Source organism: Onychostruthus taczanowskii, unplaced genomic scaffold, assembly GCF_017590055.1.
Source record: "Onychostruthus taczanowskii isolate IOZ18803 unplaced genomic scaffold, ASM1759005v1 scaffold22, whole genome shotgun sequence".
NCBI lineage: Eukaryota > Metazoa > Chordata > Aves > Passeriformes > Passeridae > Onychostruthus > Onychostruthus taczanowskii.
In genome coordinates, this window is record NW_024499462.1 from 12,352,231 (window position 1) to 12,374,529 (window position 22,299).

At 39.4% G+C, this 22,299-nt stretch overlaps 1 protein-coding gene across 6 annotated transcripts in view; it reads left to right on the forward strand.

Annotated features, from left to right (window-relative positions):
- Positions 1–22,299, forward strand: part of NDST2 (N-deacetylase and N-sulfotransferase 2) — a 126,620-nt gene that overhangs the window by 34,749 nt on the left and 69,572 nt on the right. Inside the window, exon 1 of one of the 6 annotated variants that reach the window (XM_041405179.1) lies at positions 5,292–5,315. The exons of 4 other annotated variants lie outside the window; for them this stretch is intronic. The gene's annotated coding sequence lies outside the window, so the exon portion shown is untranslated. Of the gene's footprint in view, positions 1–5,291; positions 5,316–22,299 lie in introns of those variants that run through there. One more of the 6 variants, XM_041405178.1, reaches the window with a different exon arrangement.

Here is a 22,299-nt window from a genome sequence, read left to right on the forward strand (position 1 = left end):
GTTTCCAAAATGTGTATCTCTGTGTATGCCCTTGGTGAGACACATCAACATTTCCCGTCTGGTGGCTGAAAAGGAGCACACAGTGGGCACTGCGGTTGGTACGACTCTGTGCTCTTGAACTGGTTTTTGTCACATTTCTGAATATTGGTAACATTGTCAGTGTCTTCTTTCTTGCCTAAAGCATGCTGTTAGAACAGATTTGGGAAAGCTCTTCATTTCTAAGGGTATAGTTTTTGAATCATAGGAAGACAAGTGGATAATGTTAATAGATGGCAACTCTTTGAAGTACGTTAGAATCAACTTCAGAGAGAAAGAAAATTCCTTTCCCTGAGCTCCAGATAAACAACAATGCTTTCAAACCTTCAAGAGGATCAAGGTGAAATGCAGTGAACAGCAAGTGCAGGGAAGATGATTCTGCTTTTATAGGAGTTGGAAAAAATACATTATTTCCTTTTTGTGCTCCTGTAACAAAGCAAAATAACAAAGTACTCTGAGATTGTTCTATGAAAAGAACACAAAAAGCTTTCTATGTTAAATACCCTCATCTTAATAGATGTTGATAGAATATGTTTTAAATGAGCTGGAAATATCTCCTTGGAATTCTGAAGTATCTTCAGAACTAGCTGAAAAGAACTGAATTCATTTGATCATGCAAGTACATTTAACAACATTTATTTGCTTATATAGAGTTGTAGGAGGCTGACATCTTCCAGCTGAGGTGTGTGCCATTCCCACTTTAGTTGGATTTAGCTGTGAAAGTGAGAATGGAGCAGTCTCATTTCTATTTTCTTGCTAAAGGCTTCAGGAAAAAAAGGGAAATTGCTCTAAGCTATGGACCTGAAGTACATTTTAAAAGGTAAATGTGTCCTCCTTTGCCTAAGGAGAAGACTGTCTCAGGAAGATAAGTTGGAGAACAAGTAGCAAGTGACTGTAGGATTGTTCCTGCTGAGGTTCTGTTTTGGTCAGTCATAGAAGACAAAGGAGAAAATAAAACAATTTTTTTCAGAGGAGGAAAGTGATTTTCAAAAGCAAGAATGTATTCATGTGCTTTGAAATTATTAGTGAGAATAAAGGCTGAAATTCAGTGGACAGTATTGTGTATCAACATGCCTTATGGGTTGCAATGTCATGAGTGGTAAAGATCTACATAAGAAATTGAAAGTTGCCATCCAAAATTCAAATTAGTACAATGAAGAAAAACTCAGCGTTTTTAAGAAACTATGATCTGAGGCATATTTGTTTATACATAAGGACTACTGAAAGAACTCAAAACAACTCTGCAGGTCACCTTTAACAAAAAGCTCTCTGTATAGATAATAATATAAGTTATAAAAAAAGTATCACAGCAACAGCATGTCCCATCCGCAATATAAAAATGAGAACAAAGTCCAAATTGAGAGGTGGTGGGTTTGGATGGGGGGAGAGAGATTTAAATGTGTTCTTCAGGAAAGAATCAGTGTACAAAAGTGAGAAAAAATAAGATGGCAGCAGCCAGGATTTGCAGAGCTTTTCAGTCCTTTGTTGGGTTATCTTGCATAAGTACTTTAGCCAGAGACTCTTTTCAGTAGCTGCATGGGGCCAGCTTGGAACACAAACGTGCATGAATCCAAATGTAATTTCCCTGTTGTGCACATTCTGGCTGTGACAGCTCAAGTTATGAATGTAAAATAGCAGGAAAAAAAGTTCAGAAGATGGCCAGGCCTGAAATGTTAATAAGAACTGACTTACCATGAGATCCCTTGAGGCTGGCAAAGGTGCTGCCCGAATTTTAAGTTCATCTGCTTCCATGCTTCGTTTTGGTGTGCCTTGGAAAGGAATAAATAAATTCCTTGTTTTTATCTGTGCGTCTAAGTTTTTTGGCATAACAGAAGTAGCAAACACTTTCTTCCACGTAAGATGCAAAGCAGACAGAGAGTGATGTTAATTCTCCACTCCGGTTTGTGGTCAGCGCTGGCACACAGAGTGAATCGGCATCAGTGGCTTTGATCTGTAGACAAGAAGTACTGTACAGGGAATGGCAGTATCTTTTCCCTTTCAGACAGTTCTTTTTTTCTGGGGGGCAATAATCTGCATTTTTCCCAAATCTCCTGTGTTCAGAAGGCATTTGTCTTTGCTCTGGGTAGGATTGGTGCAGGATAAGGGATTTCCTCCCACTACATCAGTACGCTGCTTGCAGAAAAGACACCTCATCGTGGTCAGGGGACAGCTTGTCTCAGACTGTGCAGGCAAGGAAAGGGCTTTTATCTCTTCTGCGTGCAACTTGCACAGCAAAGAGAAATTGCAAAGTTTGCAAGTTTCCCTGCGTCTTCAACATCGGATTTTCCCGGGTCTGTACTCTCTCCTTTTTTTTCCCAACCTCCTTCCATCTCTTGTTACCATGGAGAATGAAATGCCTGTTCCATTCAAGTTGTCGGCTGAATAGGTTTTGAGGTTGATGGATGGTGAGAATCTCTTATCCCTCCTTCTCCAAACACCGCCCCTGCCTGTTTCTTGACATTTCACTTGCCAGAGACTGGCAATCAGTGAGTGGGAGCTGAAAAGGAGGCTGGCAGTGTCCTGCTGAGATGCTCTTTCAGTTCGTGGATGAAATCAGCAGCCGTGAGAAGGTCTTAAGGGCTTCGGTGCAGAGCCTTGTCCTCAAGCTGACTGAGGCATGAATGCTCACTTGAGTGAATGTTCTTGCTTCCCCAGAGCACCCAGGGAAAAAAGAATTCATATGTGAAACCTGTTGCTGCTTATGACTGTTTCAAGGGGTGAGGTAACCTCTGCAATGTAAAGGGGAAGGTAAGGAATGGATGAATACAATAAATGCTCTGGCATAATTCTTTCCTCTCATATATACTTCTTTATCTGTGTCCACGTCACATCAGAAGTGGAATTTCTTTGCTGCAGCCTGACTTGGGTGGTTTCCTGGCTGTGATGCTGAAGTTAGCAGGGGTCTCTGTGTTTAGTGGGATTCCAGTAGTCCCTGTATGAACGGACTGCGTACGTGTGGCATCAGTAATGCAGTGTCAAAACAGATTTCTGAATGAGGTACCTTTTAATAACAAATATGTGGAATTGTGGATATTGACAGGCTCAGGGTTGAAATATGAGTTTGAGGGTACTGTTGGTGTGCAAGAAATGAAGCTGCAAAGCAGAAAAATTAAATTGATAGCTCTGAAAAATTATACTGAAAACGTTGGTTTTGTTGTTATTTATTACTTTTCATACAAGATAACTATGGTTTTAGAGGGTGTCAGAAAAATGTTTAGCCTATGCTGAAAGGCTTAAGCCTGTCCTTTTTAAAGAAGGGGTTGTTTTGACTGATGGCCACTTAGTAGTGATAGCTTGGGAGAAGTGTATACCTGGCATTGTTTAATAGATGTGTGGATTTTGCATCTGGACGTAAAAGTAAATGTTATGACTTTCAATTTTGACATTGCTTCCAAGTAGAAGCATTTCACAAACATATCTTTGTTGAGAGAAGATATTTCTGTGAATTTTCTGCTAAAACCTGCTGTGTCAGGACTGTACCAGCATAAGAATTAATACTCGTGGTATACCTTAATGGGTGGCATTTCAATGTTTTTGAGATCATATGTGAAAATTTGTCCTGGCTGGTTTTGAACAGCTATGTTTGATAAGTGATTGTGAACTTTCTTTCAATACATCTTTTCAGCAGCTTGCACTGATAAGTATTTCCATGCCTTCTATGTATTCCTAAAGTTGCTAACTAATACATCTCTCCAAGCTACCACCAATAGTTTTTGCATCTGTCTTAGCTCCTCAAGAGTTCACTTTCTGTTTGATGCTTTATGTCCTGTTTGTTGTTGGATTGTTGTCTCCCTGCTGGAGTTTTCCTACTGTGCAATTGCTTTTCCTGTTGTGCAAGCTGCTTCCAAAATGCTGGTATGTTTGCTGTTTGACCACTGCTAGAAGGGAATTTTTGACTTCTGCATCAGAAAGGCGTGTGTGTATGTCAGTACATACAAAATAAATACATGTGTGTGAAATACATATGAATATACCATCCAGTTCCTCAAGTAGTTTATTCTAGAGATTGTAGTAGGATTTTTGTTCCCAGAGTTTGGGATTTCCTAGAGGGATATGCACACAGAGGATTTGACTGCTTGTGACCTTCAGTCATACAAGATAATATATGGTAATATGCAGGGCTTTGATTTCCTGTTTGGCTGGGCTACTGGAGAAAAAAATTAGATTTTCAAAAATATACCACTGAAGCAGCTTTTTTCTACCATAAATACATCACACATGTTGGGTGGAGTTGAGGTAAAGTGTTACAGAGAGGATAAAAGGGGAAGTCCATTGAGACAGAGAATGTAGTTTGGGATTAGCTTCCTGATAGGAACCTCAGCTTCATGGTACCATTTGCAAGGGATGGGGAAAGAGTGAGCATTTTTTTTTATGTGGTGATTTTGAGTGAGAAGCAACAGCATCAGCATCAAAGCTTACGTGTGTATTTCCATTTATTCTGTTAACCTGCTGGAGTTTTTTGATTCAGTATTATCTTCTTTATGAAAAAAATGTACTCCTAGCACCTTATGGATTTGCATGAGATAAAATCCCAAACCTTTCTCTCACCCTCTCTGAGGATTGTTATGTTAATAATTTTAGAGATTGTAAAAAATTTTTGGGTATTACTGACAGGATTCAATCTCTGAAAAAATAGAGATCTTTTTTCCTGTTCTTCCAGTTTTCAACATGGATGTATTTAAATTCACTTTGCCTTCTGAAATTCCTCCTTTTCCTGTCACCAAGATCGACCTTTACTTGATTGGGGTCTTTTGATTGTCGTGTTTTCTCTGAGGAGAATTTGACTGACTTAATAAACTTGTAATTAGGACATATCACTACTTCATTCCATCTGTTCTTTTGTTAAATTATTCTTGGAAAAATTCTCATGTCCCACTCTTTTTAGATTCAGAGTTGTTTGATTCCTTTTTCCTGTCTTCTTTTTTATCTTAATGGTAGCCAGAACTTGTAATTTTTTTAATCTTGTCCTTGCTATTTAGATGTGGGCAGCTGTAGAACAATCCATCTCTAAACCTCTTTCTGCTTGATAGATGTTTTATTTCACTTTTTCCTTAGTGATCAGTGCCTGAGTTTCCCTCCATTGCTTTCCCAGGCAGTGCAGCATGGAACTGACCTCATTTGCTTCAGCTCCTCTCCTGTCCCTGCTGCCTGGTGCCCCAGTCAGTGAGTATGGGCAAAGCTTTGTTCAGGACAGCTGGGTAGAAAAACCTGATCAAGCAGCAGACTGAAGCTATCTGTCCATGGGTTTACAAAGACAGGTCTTCACTGATTTGTACTTTGTAAGTTACCTTTATAACCTTAAAATCTGGAAAATTAATTTTAGTTTGGCTTTTGCCAAGGCTTCCTGCCTGTTCTGTTTGAGTGAATTTTTAAGCCCTTTATAATAGGCTGGTACATATGCAAAGAATGAACATTGTGCTCTCCACTAACTCATTCTGTTATCTCAAGTGTCATTTACTGGAATCTCCTTACCTTTTGCCTTCTGTAAAATGTAAACTGAATTACAGGCTTGTAATTAAATCAGCATATTAAGTGTGTGAGGAATGAGAGGCAGTAGGAATTTTGATGGCTATATCCACAGTAAGAACATTAAAATCTAAATCATCAAGTATCTAAACTATTTTCTAGTGTACTGGTTGTAAGAGAACAATTTCCAGGTGGATGAAATGTGTTTTGTGCTAGATCAGCACAACAGGCTATCATTTCTCCTCACTTGGCCAAGTGGCTGCTTCACAAACCATGTGGCTGCTAGCTGAAAGACTCAGATGTGCAGTATTAGTGCTCATCAAGGAAGGGGATATTTGGATATCCCCTAAATAGTTGTGAGGTTTTGACTGGGAAGAAAAGGGACAGTTTCAGGTACTGATGTATTTGCTTTTGCCTGTAATCCATGTCCAAGTCACTTTGTTGCATATGGCATAAGTCATACTTAAAACTAACATGGTCAGTGTCTGAGGCTGATTTTAATTTTTTTGTGCCTAAGCAGCAGGCGCACAGTGTTGGTGCTGGCATTATCTAACGATATCTAAGAGTGCTTGCTTCTGAGAGACAAGAATTTCCAATTTATTTTATTTACTTTATATTATGCATAGCAATTCAAGTTCTTGTTGTCTTGGCCATAACCCAAATTTGGAACACAAAATTCAAATGAAAAACTGCAAAACAAAATATAGCACAGAAGGCATGACAAGAAATGGGATTGATCACTGTAATGTAAATATTATTTTCTCTAACCTTGGATTTCTGATGAAGTGTTGATATCAGTTTACTGTGAAGACCAAGAATAGCGAACTTTGTGAGATGGAGTCAAATTTGGGTGCAACATGAGAGATGCCCCCCTTGTATTTGAGTGGATTCGTGTTGCGTGTGCCTCACAGCCAGTTGCTGGCTCTTTCAGATTTGTCCCTGTGAAATCCTCTCCTTTAGTCTTGTTCCAGAGCTGTAGCACTCAACTCCAACGCATCCCTCTCCAGCCAGTCTGGTTATCTTCTCTTGGCTCTGCAGTGCTCTTCCCTGGCTGTGATACTGGATCGTTATTCTATCAGTAGGGCAAAAGGTAGGAAAGAAGCAGGGGAAGGGATATCTGAAACTAGTATTGGCTGCTGTTTTAAATGAAAGTGAACATTTTTCATAGCAGAGAGATACTGTAGAAGAAACAGGAGGGCATGCTAGGGAGAGCTCTTGAAAATGCTGTTTGTATTTCAGTCTTGTTCAGGGTTTTGAATCCTAGAACATGTTCAAAGTTTGTTGCCAGTTTAGAAGTCTATCTGGAAATAACCAGTGTTTCAGTTCCGTAGTGATTCTTGACATACAGGACAAGACACACACATGAAAAATTATTGTCTAATGGGCTAGGGCATTCTTTAACCAGCCTTTTAATCTTCTACCTTCCCCTTTAGTCTGTATAATGAAGATACTGTTTTGTGAGAGGTCATCTCAGTTGCTTCTCCCAGAAAGCTCAGTGTTGCTCTCATCTGCCACAGTTACAACATTCCTGTCTTCAGCTCCTGCAATCAGGGAGTTATAGGGTGCATTTGATAAGCTCAGAAGTCTAACTGATTGATAATAAATCTTTGGTGGATTGGTTATTTGGATCAGTGTGCTATGAATAGCCAGGGATGTGGGTCCACCTCTTTTACTGGCAGCCACTAAAATTGCTTTATGCTCCTTGCAGAGCTGTAGCCTGAAGCTCTTAACCCTCCACTTTTGGATAACCAAGTACAGCCTAATCCTAACCCAGTATTACGTTGCAGATGAGTACAGACAAGCTGCAGTATACAAGCTGTGTCTTGATGTGGTATAATAACTGTGTGTATTGAGTTGTGATGTGAGTTTTCAAACTCAGTTGGGATAGGTATCATCTGCAGAAGCCAGGTCAAGCCTGGGCCAAGCTGGCACAGCCATAGGTGGAAGCACGCTTCTGTTCCATCCTCTTCTGTCTTCTCTCATTATTTGCTCTCTCTTAGGCTTTGCCCTATAGGACTGACTACCTCTTCTCATTTCATGGAATCTCAGACTTGAGTTTCCATCTGTGTTTTGCAGCTCCATAAATCAGGTATTGCTTGAGGTTAATCACAAACACTAAACCTGTGCTGCCCTGTGACATCCTGCAATGCCTCTGTTCCTGTGCAACACTGAGCAGCAGAAGCTGTGTGTACACAAACCAAATGTTAGTGACCTCAGCCAGAAAACATTAACTGCATTGGCAGGGTTGCTGGCCCCATGTTCAGATGAGAACCAACAAGATGTCATCAGGAGTTGCTCTTGTGCCCTAACTTGGAAATTGTTGTTGAGACACTACTTTGGCAGTTGATCTTCACAGACAATATGGATTGTTTATTACCTTCACGCAGAAGTGTTTTTTCTTGATTTATGGTGAATAAGTGGATTTATACAGTAAAGGAGGTTGCTTCTAGTCCCATCTTCCTATTTCCGTATTTTATCCAAGAGTTGCTTCAGTTGTTTAAAGTAGATGGGTTTGTTACTGTGGATCATGGATATAAATAAATGCCAGAAGCATGAGGCCTTATCAGCTGTGAGCAGCTGTACTTGCCTTTACGTTTTAAATCTAGACACCTAAAGTGCAGATAAACAGCAAAACTCATTTTTCTGGAAGGTGAAACTTTAAAATTTGTTGGAGTTTGTTGAAGGCTGTTGCATCTCTACTTAAAGTAAACTGGCATTAACATTTTTGGGGAAGGCTCTGACCTCCTTGTTGGAGCACAGAGTTACAGTTCTGGGTAGTGAGTTTTAATGTCTGCAGTGGTTTGGTTTTGAAATACTGTCTATGCATGGACAGTCATGCTTAACCTACTACATTGCTTGTGTATATGGGACAGCCTAGAGAATTAAGTTGGATTTCCTTGAGGTATAATCTTTATGCACTCTTTGCAGAAGTGGTTCTTGGGAAATGCCTGAGGATGCTGGCAAGTGAAGAAGGATATACTCAGGCAAAGCTTTAGAGGACAGGGTTTTAAACATTATGTGGGAAGTATTGCAAATAACCTTTGTTAGCTTGATAGGTTAATTTCTTACCTTAGAATTACTTTGTAGACACAGAAATTTGATTTACTTCTCCATGGATTACATTATTCAGGTAACAAGCTATCCATACTGAAATCCTGGGCTCGGATCTGGAAGCAATACATAGGTTTATGTGTGGCTCAGAGCCTGAGCTAGTTCACCTGCTGAGCCCTCACCAGCTCTGCTCAGAGCTACTGCTGGTGTCTCTGTTTTGTGCTTCTGAAACATGGGATGCTGGGAAGCTGGCTGTGAAGGTGCTGGAGGAGCATTCAGGAGCCATCTGGGCTCCGCAACTCACAGATTTAGATTGAAGTTCTGGCTCTGCAAGACTTAGAGCCGTGGAGCTGATGATAGCAGCTGCTTTGGGAGGGATAACTGGTGAAAGAGTATCATGTATGTGCTGTGATCCCTTCTGCTTTGAGAGATTTGTCAGATGGGGTTTCTTATGGGGCTGCCTTTGTGCCTCAGCTGAATTGCACCAGTACCTGGAATGCTGCAAAACATGGTGCAAGGACACAGGGCTTTGGCCTCTTAGCAGCAGGGTTTGTGTGTTCAGGTTTCCTGGTTATCTGGCTATTCCTATCCCCCAGTATTCTTGGACAGTGGAAAGCCAAGTTAGTATGCAAGTGCTCTACGGAAGGCTCTATCAAGTGGTACCTCGACCAAGGCAAGAATAAAGTGCTTAGGTCTAATTTAATCTTTACTTCTGTGTTATTTCTGAAATATCATAAAGTACAAGTAATCAAGCTGACTAGTGACTCTTTAGGTATTCAGGCCTGTATACTCTTAGAAATTACTTTTTTTCCCTGTTGGTATTGGCACTGAGTTATAAACGTGTTAGAATTTGTGCTGGGTATCTAGCCTATCTACCTTATAATAGTACTGTGGTGAAGTGCGTTCGCATTTATGTACATCAGCATATCCGTATACATACATCTATATTTTCAGACGAAAACACTGAGATACAGATTGCAAATTAAGATTTGACATGTCTGGCTCTTGAGCAGAATCTCCTGGGTAGAAAAATATATAATGTCCTCATTTATGCTGTAGCTATTAGTATATTCGGTCTAAGGGTTTTTCTTTTTAGCTTTTCTGTTTTGTCCAGTGTGCTCTTCAGAGATCAAATTTTTGTAGTACAATTATTTAAGGAGTATCTGAGTATGATGATATTCAGGGGATATGAAGGCGAAGCAGTAACCTTCTCCAGAGTGCACCTGTAGTTATTTTTGGCACTAGCTTCTGTACTTTCAAAAGCAGAAACGTTCATTTTGCTTCAAGTGATTTTATCCTCCAGAGCTCAGTGGGATGATTCTGCACAAGACAGGGAGCTGTCACAACTTCAGTCCAATGGGTGGCTTTGATGTTGGGAGCTGAAGCAAACTCTACTGTTTCAGAGCACTACATTTATTTTCTCATCATCACCTTCTGGGAACAGTGGTAATAAGAGATTATGACTTCTTGTCTCCCAAGTGTTCCCTCAAACATGTATTCCTGCTAACTCTTTCTCAGCTACTGTGCTGGGCTCTCTCTGGCACCAGAAAGCACACATCTTCCAGCCCTTTGGCAAGTGCTCATTTTATGTTTCTGTGTTTCTCTCCAGTTAATAAAGTTATTTTGAAAGGGGGAATTTAGAAAGAAAGAGTGGTTACACTTTCTGGGTTTGATTTCTTTGTGTTTCATGTGAGTACCTGTTTCTGGGCTGGGGCTGGCCACTGAAATGTGCTCCTTGTAACAGAGGAGTGTTGCATCACTCGGACAGGTATTGCAGAGCTCACTGGGATTCAGCTGAAGCAGTTTTACACGGGACAAGGGTATCTATATTAAATTGCCAGGTTTTGTGTTAAACCTGATGTTAGTTTTCAGCAGTGAAAGACTCTTTAATCTTCTTGTTACCATGCCCCAGGGGAGTTGCAGGGACAGTAACATCTGTGCTTGCTGTAAAAGGCTGACAGCTGTTTCAGGAGTCCTTTCAGTTGGTCCTTTTATCCAGTGTCTTTGAATAGCACAGGGAATATGGGCACTGCACCTTCCTGCAGGACGTTTACAGGATGGCAGTAAGTACTGGCATTGCAACATGCTGAACCATGGGGCTCCATCACTTGCCTTTGACTTCTGAATACTTCTGAGATCCAGAGCACTCCAGAAAAGTTAGGAGGCATGTTGGTTGCAAGTGAGGGAAAGTCAATACTCAGACAAACCCTGAGCTTGGTAGGTGACCGTAGATGACTGATTGAATCAGGGCTTTAGTGACTGAATATGGAATGTATAATGTGCTCTAGAGAGTATCTTGGAGATCTCCCCAGCCTCAACCTTTCTACACAATTACCATGTTGAGAGTAAGGGAGTATGATTTCCCTTGACGCTCTTTGTTTCTGTACTGCTTTCTTTTTGCTTATAATTATTCTTTAAAGAAATAACAAAAACCCCTTACAATTTCCATAATTAAGAAACTCTCCCAACAACAAAACAAAAACCCAAAAAACATAAAAGGGAGGTGTATAGGAGCCTCATTCATCACCTTTTGTCACCAGACTTGATTTGACATCTGAGACTACAGAGAAAGTTTGGCAAGTACAATGATTTCCCGTGTGGGGGTAATAAGAGAGAAAGAACCTGTCAGTTGAAAACAGCAGGAGCTGCATTAGCAAATATAAATTAAACAGATGGCTAAGATACTGCAGCTGTCACATAGAAAGTCCAGGAAGATTTTTAGCTCGGAGCTGCAGGAAGCTATTTTAAAAGGAAAGATGAAAACAACAACAAGGCAAACTTCAGTGTGACGAAAGAGACAGCAGAACCATTCAGATTATTATATGAAATTTATCCAGGATTGTGGTGTTGGTTTAGTTTTGGATTTTTTTAAATTTTATGTTTTCAAATCTTAGGATTCTAAAATTAAGATAGGATCAGCTATTATTAGATCATTTTCAGATTTTGGTATAATGGGTTTGCTTGTTTAGAAATACTCTTCTGTATGAGACACTGGCTCTGACATTCTCTGGAAAGCAGGGAAACATGTAACACACATCATGCCATTTTGTTCTTCAAGTATTTGCTTTACAGCTATTTAAAGAAAAACTTCTTATGAAAGAATTTATAAGTAAAATCTTTTGAAAAAGTGGTGTGGAAAGTGTTAACATTTTGGTGGAGGAAGAACCTGCATTTTAGTCTTGCATGTTCAATCTTAAGATAACTTTTTTCAGACTCATTTTCAGCTGAGAAGTGACTATTACTTTCTGAAAGAAGCACTAGAACAGCACCCACATTTCTTGCGTTAAAGTACAGACATAAACTAAAATAAGGACAAGTTGGAAATTCTGTGCTGTTTCTCAGACACCAAATGGCAATTAATTTTCTAAATGTTATGTCTTAAAGTATTTTTGTCAGTTGGGGCTGATAGTTTGTCATAGGTTATTTGTGCATAAGCAGAGATTGCTATGCTGCCTTTATAGTTAAAGGGTGATGTGAATTATGAAATAAGTTCAGCTACATTTGAAGCCTATGTTCTACATTCAAAGAAATAGCGTGCACAAATGGGTTTCTAGGCAGGCTGATTCACTACCCAGAGTTCTGCTTTTTCTTTGCTTTCTTTACTGCAAAAGAGTAAAGAAAGCATTTCATTATGTATTTGTGGTTGACTTTTAAAATCATACTTACTATGCAAGAACTTCTGCATTTTTGATTGTACTTCAGCCCTTTGTGCAAAATTAGTATCTCTTCAGTTCTGCCTGTTGTTCTCAAACTTGTGTATTTCTTTACAATAAATATCTTTAGGTACTGTTATATCTAATTCTAAACTTATTCTATATGGATTATTCAAGAGCTACAAAATCTACATATCAAAAAATTACATCTTTTTTCCCTCTGTAGTTATCCTTCCTGCATCATCCCCATAGAGTTTGAGTACAGAGGCCCCAGCATGCTCTGAAAGCTGCTGAACTTCCATTCTATTAGAAATAGGAAGTTCATCACTGACATATGCTTGCTCTTTACTGGCTAAATCTTTAACCTGTCCTAGACTTTTTCCCATTCTTAGTGGTTCGGGACACAAATCATGAAGGACATTAAAGGTCAAAAGCAACAGCTTGGGCATGGGCTTGACGAAAATGTGCACTCTCAGTCTTCCCACAGTGTTCAGGGTGCTTTAGGTGTCTCAATAGAAGTGAGCTCCTCATAACTTAACTGCGTTTCTTTTGTGGTTGTGGCTTCATGCTAAAGTGTAGGAAAGAGCAGTGATCATGCTGAGTAGCTGTTGTTTCTACCCTTCAGATATAATTTCTACCCCTGCAGAAACTTTGCACAACTTATAAAGTCCAGAAAACTAGGCAGGAAGAAGCCTCAGCCTGAGTGTATTTATTTTCTTCCGTTGTTGCTTAAGAGAAATTAAGCTGGCCTTGAAGTATACTTGAACTTGAGCATTATAAATGTGGAATATCTTTGTCAGTGTTGGAAGGATGGTTTAGAGTAGGTGACCTTTCAGTGAGAAGCCTGGCCTCAGCCTCTATGTACTTGCTCCTAGGTTTTGGCTTCCAATGCTTTAGCAAACTTCGCTGCCACGATGTACACAGCAAGGGAGCCAGCTGTGCAGGCAGGACCCCAGGCACACAGAAGATTACATGCTGAAACCTACAAGTTCCCTTTGACTTCTCCTCCTGGGAAGAAATGCAGGGATCAGTCAAGTGTGATCAAAGGCTCAAGAGAGCTCACAGTTAAGAATGGATGGGAGAGAGCTAAAACAGAGAAGTGAGTTGAGTGGGAAGAAACAGAGGGGCAAGATAGCCTTGTACTGCAAGATGGGTAACCTTAAATTTTCCTGCTGAGTATCCCAAAGGCAAGAATTAACTTTTCCAGCTGGAAGTGTAATTACTGTCTAATGGCCGTCTATATTCTCTTCTTCATCTTCATCCAAGCCTTCTAAAGCATGTAAGGCTGCATGGTTGTTTTTCTGTAGATACAGCAAATTGAGTGCTGTCTGGCCTATGGCACAGAGCTGATGAGGAAAATGTCATTATAGACATTTGTCTTAAAGTCAAATGTCATGTGTCTTTGAAACAACTCTGTGACAAAAAAATTTATGTCATGTGAGGTGTTAATATCAAACTCGCTGATTAGGATCAGCTGCTTACATGCAAAATGTATGATAGTGGAAAAAGAAACATGGTCCAGCTTTTTTTTAACACTCTCATGACAAGAAAGTGCATCTCAGGAAGCAAGTGGTCCCAGCCTTTTGGTGCTGTAGCTTTGGTGTGTATCTTAACAACTCTGCAAAAAGATTGAACCTTGATGTTTTTAACCCTAGTCCAGAATTGCCAAGTCTGTTTTTTTAAGTAAATGTTGGTCTTATGCTACATAGGCAGCTGCATCAGTGACTGAAAGAACATGCAGCAATTATAAATTGCTGCTTATTATTATGCTTATCATTTCGGAGGTCACATAAATGAATCCTAGGTGGAATAAAACAGCACATCAGGTTGTGCAGGTATGTGGGCTGTGTATTCTACAGTGCTATGTCAGTAAATAATGGGTTACTGATTAATTTACAGTAGTTAGTTTTTTCTAATTTGTCTCAATAGCATAAGATTGTTAGTTTTGCTTTAAAGTAGTTTTAGCTTTACTTTTCAGTGGAAAGCAGCTGAATATACCTGCTTAAATTTTGGTTATGAAAGCATCCTTCTCATGCAAAGTAAATATTGTCAAATATGGCAATTCCTCTCTTTGGATTTGGATCTCCATTCCAGATTTGAACATATCTACTCTAGATTAGTTTGTGGAATAATGTTTAGCTGGTTTGTAACCCACCACAGTTTTGAAATATGACTCTGCAAAAGTCTTACACTTTAGAGCATTACTTTTGTCTGTTGGATGTTGGAAAATTGTATGCTACTGCACATGGATACAGAGTGACACCTTTCTAAAATACATACAGGTAGGCACCAGAGAATTGCCTTCCAGAGATGTGAAACAGATGAGTTTCCTTTCCCTGTGTAAGCAAGCCCTTAGGTGATAAGACCTGCTACAGGCTTCTAGCAAAAAGAGGAAATGTTGAAAGTCAAAATGCAGATGCACTACTGCTGGTAGCTTCAGGCTGCCACCCTAAGCAGCTCAGAATAAGGTCAAGCACATCTAGAAAAATGGCAAGTAGTCATTTGGGAACCTGGCATACTGATGCCTCTCCACCCTTGTTAGGAAACAAATAACAGTTGGATATTTAGTTTTGTTTTAAACTTGAGTGAGAAAACTGGGGGTTTGAATGGAAAATAATAATAACAGCACAGTTCAAAAGGACGATCACATGAATTAGTTTCTTGTACCAGTCTTTGTTCTTTGCAGTTGTGTAAGTAGTTTCTAGGCATTCATTCTAGTGCTGTTAATACTCTGTTTTTTTCTGTTTGGCAGAATATATCTGAGCAAGACTTTGTCTTTATTCTTTCAATTATTTTGTATAAAATAGTAAAGTCATATGCATTTGCTGCTAACGGGATCTGTTTACAGAGGCCTTTGCTTCTAGCTTGTTCACATGAATAAATGAACACAGATGCTTGGTAGTGTGAAAGTAGTAAATACACACCCTTCATTTGCATTCTCCACAATATGTTGCCCTCAGGATATTTAAGCGTCACTGTTTTGTTAAGATTGTGCAGAAATCACCCTTAGCTGACGTACAATATCCTATGCTAGATTCAGTCAGATGCCACCAGAAGTGTGCTTCTGCTAGTTTAGCATGTTTTTTTTCAGGGAACTGGTATTAGCTGTTCTACCAAAATAACTTTTTTGCCTGTGTAAACCACATCTTAACTAGGCAGATTTGCTAGTATAGCTGTTTCAGCAAAGCCCTTCTACTGTAGGAAAGACCTTATTGATAATACTGTGAGGTTCCCACAGTAGATGAAAGGCACAATACAAAGGGCTTTACAAACATGAATTAAGCTTCACAACACCCTTGTGAAATAAATCATTATTCTAGCTTGCTAGTGGTCTAGTTTCTTTTAATATGAGATGTTTTGCAGGGATGAGAAGGGAAGGTAGAAGATGCAGTTGTCGGGATTAATGTCTGGTAACATTGCAGTGTTTATAAACAAACTTATAACCTGTTCCAATTCCCTGTTCTCTTTGTCTGGTGTTTAAAATGTCCTCACAAAATCAGTGGTTTAGACTATCAAATTGCCTCTGATTGCTGGTTTTACTAATCTTTGGTAATACCAGGAGTTTGGATACTGACACCTGGCAATTTCTCACTTCTTGAAAACCTGGAGGGCTTTTGTGTCTATGATGTTCTCATTAACACTGTTTTTAATGACATTGCTCTCTCTGATTTGCATTAGACTCTTGCAGTCTCACTGTTCATGTAGTATTTCAGTTAAGGGACCTCAAAGGGAATGGAGAGAGGAATAAAACTATAGGTTTATACACGAGTGATTTTAAATTCAAGTCACTCAGATTAGACTAGTCTGATATTGTGTTCGCCCACATGGTCTTAGTTTAGATATTTTTGAGTTTTAATTATCACATAATCTATAATGACACGATCACATTCTATTTATTCCCTTTCATTTCTTAGGGAACAAGGAACAGAAGAATTCTGCTGGGGGGTGTACGTTTATTTTCTTCTCTACCATTCATCAGCATTGCTTTTGAATTCAGCCTGTTAACCTTTGGATCAGGCCCAGGCATTTCTGAGTTCTCTGTTAAACACCGTATCTTGTATTCTGTATTAATACATCTCTCAAGAATTTTAAGATGGCTGTGCAATTTATCCACTTCTCAGTTTAGGGCCTTCAGACAGCGGTAGTTGTTTTCACCAAGAATAGCAAGGAGCTCACATTTGAAAAGCTATTCAGATCTGAAAGCTGGGTGATGGTGGAGGCATCCAGCCTGACTGGGTTCCCTGTCCTAACCCTTCACGCGTGCTGTGGGAAGTTCCAGTACTGTTCAGAGGTGTGCCCGGTGCTCCAAGCCGTACTTGATCTAATGGGAGTATTTCTGTGCTCTCATACTGTTTCCACAGCAACAGCACGCTTTCATTTTTTTTCTCCTCTCAAGGTGACTGTTGCCTTGAGAATTAGACAGGTGGAAAAGCTTGGCCCTCTTGTTCTCTACTGCGATTTTGGTTTGCACAGGTGAAGAGAGGAAGGAGTAAGATAGGGAGAGTGTGACTCTTGGCAGAGACAGTATAATTATGAAGTGACAGTGGAAGTAATGAGTCTAACTTAACTGTGGCTTTAGTGCTGATAATATGATTGTTTCAAAAGTCACGGCTCTTTCTGAGCTCTGCAGATGAAAGGTCTGGGTCATTAGTGACTGTCATCGTAGCCCTTTGCATGTGCGCTTGTAATCCTTTAGAACCCACATCCACTTCATGCATGTGTTCATGTGCTCTATGAAGCCATGTGTTCCTTCTGTCCCCCGCCCATGGATACTTCATATGTGTGTGTCACCTTAAAAATGCTCGTCTTTGTCACAGAGTTTGTCCTAGCACTGTGGGAAGAGATTCACTTGCTCCACTGAAGTAGGACATAGATGTTATGCCATCTCTTGGGTATGGTACTTGCTGTGAGTATTGAGACACTTCTTTCAAACAAGTACACATGCCTATCTCAACACCTGCTGCAATGTGGAGGACTAAGAAGCTTTTAATTTTTGAAAGGGTTCCATAGATCTGCCCCTTTTCTTACTATTTAAAGGGGGGTGAGAGCAGAAACATGTGGCTTGATACCAGTCTCTTGCTGGGGTTGGTTTTTTTCACCAGTTTAGAAAGCAGTCTCCTCTTATAAGGGTGCCTAACACAACCCTAAAAACAATTGTTTTATTTTTTCAACTTCTATTTTGCCTTTTTGCCAGTATCCTTGTCCTAAAAAATAAGCTGTCATCTTTTCCTGCAGAACATACAATTTGTGGTACTGAGCTGTTCCCTGTGATTTTTTCTTTTCCTTTACTCTTCTTCCCTTTCTTAAGAACTGCGTGTTCTAGGGAGCATTGCTGTAAGTGCTGCTCTGCTTTTTAACACACTCACTAACCCCCTGTATCATGGAATAATTTAAAATCCAGACAACTCAATTATATTTGGGAATCTCCATTCCTTTAAGAGTGAATATCTTAAGCAATATCTGTCACTATGTTATGGCTTTTGCAGTAGAGACTTCTGCTTGATATTTGTTGTGGTTCTTTACCATCAGTATTTTAGTGCTTAACAATTTTGAGTCAGGATGCCAGTAGTTTTTGTTATTTTGCTCTGACAAACAGTAAGTGAATGTGTTGACTGGGAAAACAAACAGCTAATATATGAAACCACGTGATCTGGGGTTGTCTTGGAAAGGCACATTGTTTATAGCTGTCTTTACAGTTCTAAGGCCAGAAATGTACTTGTTGATATAATGCTTATCCATCTAAAATGTTAAAAGCTGTTCATGATTAACTGTCCAAATCAGAAATGTCATATACATATAAAAGCCAGAAATCAATAAATATACCTTTTATTACATTTTCATTGCAAGCACATCTGGATGTACTTCTCCTGTTAAAAATCTTATATTTAGTTGAAAGATGAAGAGCATTCCAGTACTGAAGCTTTTAAAAATTGAAAATAAGTTTATGATTGCAGGTCTTGCATTGCTTCACTTCAATTCTTTTGGGTTGTATCTAGCTCTTTTTAACTGCACACTGATGAAAGTGTGCATTTTAGTTTGCTCAAGAATTTGCTTATTAAAAGAGCAGAGTAAAAAATTCCATGTCTGTTTAACATTCAGTAATTTGCTATTAAGCTGCTTGACACAAGTTAAAATTTATGTTAATACTGTCTTGATTAAACAGCACTCATTATCACACACTCTGATTTGGCTAAATTGGTTTCCTAGCAGATGTCTCAATAAAGGAACTCACTCTAACATGAGCTCACTCTTGACATGAGATGCTGGAGCATGTCCAAATTAAGTTAGTGTATTGCTGTAACATTTGGCACTTGCATAGCATCTTTCATTTCAAAGCATTTCACACAGTCATGTATGATATTGGGAAAATGTGTTAGATAATACAATGGCCAAAGCAAATTTATAGATTTTTAAATAGCTAGAGGACATTTTACAATTCCAACAGATGTCTGGTATCACAATTTTTAGTGTTGAGCACAATGTAGTTGTCTAGTGATTTCTAACCCAAAACTCAGTTTCCATAGCTTGCAGAAGAAGGTTTGAGTTAACCCTCTGGAGGTCTCTCTATCTGAAAGGACTTCGAATCACAGCTTCAAACTACTTTTTAAGTAATGCTTTTCATTAGTGCTCTTCAATCCTCTTTTTTTTTCAATTTCTTTTAAAATTATAACCACAGAAAATACTTGTGATTTCTCATCTTTGCTTTCAGTCATTCTTTGGTGACTACTTGCAGCATCACTTAAATCACTTAAGTCATGTAGGCTTAACCAAACACTGAAGTCCCGAGGACGGTTTTTTCTCTGTGCTGTGTTACTTCATAACTATGAGTTAAGACATTCCTCCTTTAGGCCTCACAGTTTGTTTTTGTGTATTTTGTTACTTCATTTTGTGTGTGCAGGAAAAGCTAATACAAATCATAATTGTGAATATGCAAATCTAAGGATTTTCCTGTGTTTAAATTATTTGCTTATAATGTGCTTTTCCATCTCCCATTTTCCAGCCTTTTCAGTATTTGGAAATTGGATTATAGTTGCAGTGTAGTGCAAAGCAGATACCTGACACATGAGACCGAACAAGTACCTGCCTAATTTTTTCTGCTTAAGAATTAGACTTACTACGCTTCGCATTTCCTTAATGGTTGTGTTTATCGATTGTATTTTACAGATAGCATAACTGAGTGCAGACACTGAAGGCAATTTGCCTAAGATTCCCAGTATTTCCTGTAATTCTGGTTCTGTTTTCCTGATTTGATTTGAAATGATTCAATTATGAACTGTATGTAATTTCATAGATGTGAGATGTATCAAGTTTGTGGCTCATCAGATAACATTCAGACTCGCCTTTCCCCCCTGCATGCACCTGTCTGGGTTTTCTTGTAACCACAACTCATTTTATAGTCAGATTTTCCCAAGTTTAATGTTTCATGGGCCATCTTGTAAGGTTGATGTCCGTCCTATGTTACAAGGTGAACACTTACTTGGATTTCAGCCAACCTCGAAAGCAAAGAGTACATTTTCCAAATATGAAAATGATTTCTTGAATTTGTTAGGTTTCTCTAGAACTCAAAGGTGGATGAAGTGGTTTTGCTTAAACGAAGGATTAATATTGCAGTGCTGAAGGCAAAAGTTAAATCTGAGGAGCAATTAACAACAGGCAGAGAAGGTGGAGGAGCTAGGTGGCATAGCCAGGAGGCTGCAGAGCCCAGCCCTCCTGGCCCCCCTTTGATCCTGAAGCCTCTGTAATCTGCTGGCTGCACTGCAGCTGGGGAGGTGCTAAATGATGGAGCTCTGAGTCGGATTTACTGCTGGTACTGTAGCATTTAAAGGAAATGCAGGATATGGCAAGTGAGAACTGAACTGTGAGATCTAGTAAAGCTTTCTGAGGCATTAGGGGTCCTCCCAGTGGAGTTCTCTTATATTATTCATGGCCTTTAAGCTTTTAGTCAAGCTGAGCGCCCTGCACTCAAGTGTAGTAGTAGAAGGTAAAAGGAAGTTAACCCTATAGTGATACATGGTAAGTTTCTTGCCAAGGCAATTTTTACTGTGTGTTGAGGGAATAGAAGCATGTCTGAGAGAGGGAAAAACTGGTTTCAGCTCCGAACTGATCTCAGAAAGTGCTCAAACAGGAGTACTCTGCAATAAACCAGTAGGAAGACCACTTGAACCTATATGCAATGCCTGGCGTCCCTTCCTGCCTTAGCCTTCCACATCAAAGTACCTCTTCTAGGCGTCAAAAGAAGGTATAACTCCAAGCTGCAAAATAAACTAGTACTCAAATATTTCCAGCGATATAATGGAAAGATTTGCTGTAGCAGGCTTCTGTGTGTTAAGGCTGACAAAAGTAGCCGAGACTTCTCAATGATTCTATGATCAGGTACCAGAAACCTGTATCTGAATTCCTGCTTGAGTCTGTAGATTTTACTGTGCTTGTGATTGTTCATTTGAATACATTTACCTTTCCTTAGGTAGCCTCCTTAGGTGTAGGATTTTTGTTCTTCCTCGTGTCCTTCCTACCATTTTTTAGCCCATCATTATGTCCATTAGGACTGCATGCTCAAGGGGGCTTTTAGAAAGGGTTCAGAAACAGGAGATTTTTAATGCAGTGGATCTATATTGGTAATTGATCTGGGGTATTAGTCCTGGAGTGGTCTCTCATATCCAGCTTTTACTCCCTGTCTATTCCCTAGCTGAGGCCTGTTCCCTCTTCTGAGGTTTCACTACAAGCATCCAGAATGTAGAACAGATTGTTGCAGACTAGTGGAGAATGACCTCACTCAGCGACTAAGAGTGACACTGGGGGTAGAGTGGAGAAAGTGACAGTACACAGGAGTCCTTTGCTGGTGTGTAAACTTTAAGATGTATAATTTCAACCTGCTGTATGTACCTTTTGTTTCTAGTGGAGAATGACCTCACTCAGCAACTAAGAGTGACACTGGGGTAGAGTGGAGAAAGTGACAGTACACAGGAGTCCTTTGCTGGTGTGTAAACTTTAAGATGTATAATTTCAACCTGCTGTATGTACCTTTTGTTGATAGAACTAAAATATATTCTTTTGGAGGCAGGGGAGATAACACATGCAAAAATGCAATACTTGTGCCAAGCACTGATTAATTTATAAGCACAGAATACCTATTTCCCCATGTGCTCACACAATCTTTAAATCTAGATTCCTCCTTTTTCTTTCATTATTAAAGAAAACTGTGTTCAAGGGTAATATTTTTGAGAACAGATTATTACTTAGAAGCACAAGGTCTAAGGCTTTTAGCTAAAAGTCAGTTCTGATAATTTTACCTTTGAATGTATGTGTCTTTTAGACTGGAGAGAGTAGTTCTGGTTTTGTTGAAGCCAAGAACTGAATAAATTTTTTACTTAAGTCTTAAAAATAATTTGATTAGAAGACTGTGTGGTGGAGTCCAGCAGTCTGGAATAAAAGGTCTCTGTGAACAGTGTATCTCTCTATGCTCTGGTTCTCTAGAGAAGGTAAAAATGTTTGAGCCACAGCAGTAAGGACCAAGGGGAAAATTATACAGGGTACATAGTGATTAGTCCTAGTCTGAGTATCATAACTGCACCCAGGACCCTTAAAAGACAGAAAGCAGAAGAGTTTAAAAAACCAAACAACATTCTTGTGAAGATTGCTGCTCTGGAATTGTGCTCTTGATTTTGCAGCCTCATAGCTGCATCTGAAATGAGCTGTTGCAGTTTTACCCCTTGGACAATGTTCAGGCTACTAAACATTTCTTTTGCCAGCAGATATCAGCAGTGTGTTCTGGAGATCAAGTGTTACTAATGGCAGCCTTCAAGTGACGACTGAGAAGCTGTGTTGAAAGTTCTGCTCAAAGTATGTTAAGCATTTGATAGTTAAGCAGTTACATTGGTTCAACTGTGGCATTTCCTTATAATCACTGCTGATGGTAGATAATTTTCTTGATGTGGTGTTTTTGCTCCAGTGTCCTTCAAGACATAGAATTAGTAATAAATGCAGTGGAAAAGATGCTGGAAGTTCCAGAAAGTCTGTGTTGAAGGGCTTTAGCAGACCAGGCTTTCCTACTGCTTGGCTGTCATCTTATGAGACACAAGCTTTTACAAGAGCT